The sequence below is a fragment of the Cicer arietinum genome, chromosome 5 (genome assembly GCF_000331145.2).
Source record: "Cicer arietinum cultivar CDC Frontier isolate Library 1 chromosome 5, Cicar.CDCFrontier_v2.0, whole genome shotgun sequence".
Classification (NCBI taxonomy): domain Eukaryota; kingdom Viridiplantae; phylum Streptophyta; class Magnoliopsida; order Fabales; family Fabaceae; genus Cicer; species Cicer arietinum.
Genome location: NC_021164.2, coordinates 14751044 through 14752283, shown reverse-complemented (window position 1 = coordinate 14752283; position 1240 = coordinate 14751044). Strand labels below are relative to the sequence as shown.

General features: G+C 36.1%; 1 long non-coding RNA gene across 1 annotated transcript in view; it reads left to right on the top strand.

Moving 5' to 3' along the window:
* Positions 1–15: 15 nt before the first annotated feature.
* The window catches only part of LOC140920618 (uncharacterized), a 2540-nt gene continuing 1315 nt past the window's right edge, over positions 16–1240 (top strand). The window contains exon 1 of the long non-coding RNA XR_012163354.1: positions 16–431. This is a non-coding gene — a long non-coding RNA (uncharacterized lncRNA). The remainder of the gene's footprint in view (positions 432–1240) is intronic.

The window sequence follows — 1240 nt, the reverse complement described above, 5'->3', positions numbered from 1 at the left end:
GGGAAAAGGAAAGGAATTAGAAAGAAAAGAAAAAGGAAGAAAGGAAGAAAGGAAAACCAAAAGAAAACTGAAAAGCATTTTCCTCTCTCCCTGTCTCGCACGCTCATCTCCCTCCTTCCTCCATTTTTCATTTTCTTTGCTTCCTTTAAGTTCGAGAATTGAAACCCAAGGCTAGTGGGTGAGAAAGATCAAGTTCCCAACTCCTTCCTCCTTCTCGGATTCGAAAACGGAGTTAGGGATTTCAAAACCGTCAAACACAAACCTCCCTGTTTCATCTAGATCCAAGCTTCGTTTCGCGAAGAGATAGAAGGGAAAGTTGCTCACTACCACGCTACGGTGCTAGGGAACCAACTTTGGAAGCGGCGTTGCGAGCTGAGATTTTACCGGATTTACTCGCGGTACCGTAATCGAACGTCAAAGCTAACGTGAAGGTAAGGGCTCCTTCCAAACTTTTAGTTTGCATTTAGGGACTTATCTGTGATTGTGTGGAAAATAATTTTGTTAGGGTTAGAGTGTTGATTTGGGGGAAAATGAATCTAAGGTTTTATGGGTAAAATCATAGAGTTAGGTTTTGGTTATATTGATGAATGTTTCGTGGAAAATGAATTTAAACTCATTTAGGTATGATTTTGAGTAAATGAAACTTGTTGTGTTTGAGTGGTGGATTGTGTTGATTTGTGTTCGTCGTATTTGTCGTGTTCTAAATTAATACTGATGAAATTTGATGTGCGTATGGTTGGATTCTGTGGAGAAATGAATTGATTTGTTATGGTGTGAGTTGTGGATTGGATCTGATAATAGGTTTGAGTTTGTTTTGTGTGGAATTTGAAAACCATTAGAGTTAAACGAGTATTAAGAATGGGGAATCTCTTAATGACTATGTTTACTTAATGTTGGCGTGAAAACCATTAGAGTTAAACGAGTATTAAAAATGGGGAATCTTTTAATGTCTCGGTTTACTTAATGCGTGTTTGGGAAAATCGTTTAAGTTAAATAAGTATTAAGAATGGGGAATCTCTTAATGTGTTGTTTACTTAATGTTTGTGTGAAAATCATTTAAGTTAAATAAGTATTAAGAATTGGGAATCTCTTAATCTCTTGTTTACTTAATGTTTGTTGTGAAAATCGTTTAAGTTAAATGAGTATTAAAAATGGGAAATCTTTTAATATCTGCATTTGCTTAACGATTGTGGTGGATGGAGTCTGTGTATGCTCATGCATTTCATTTTGGTAAATCGTG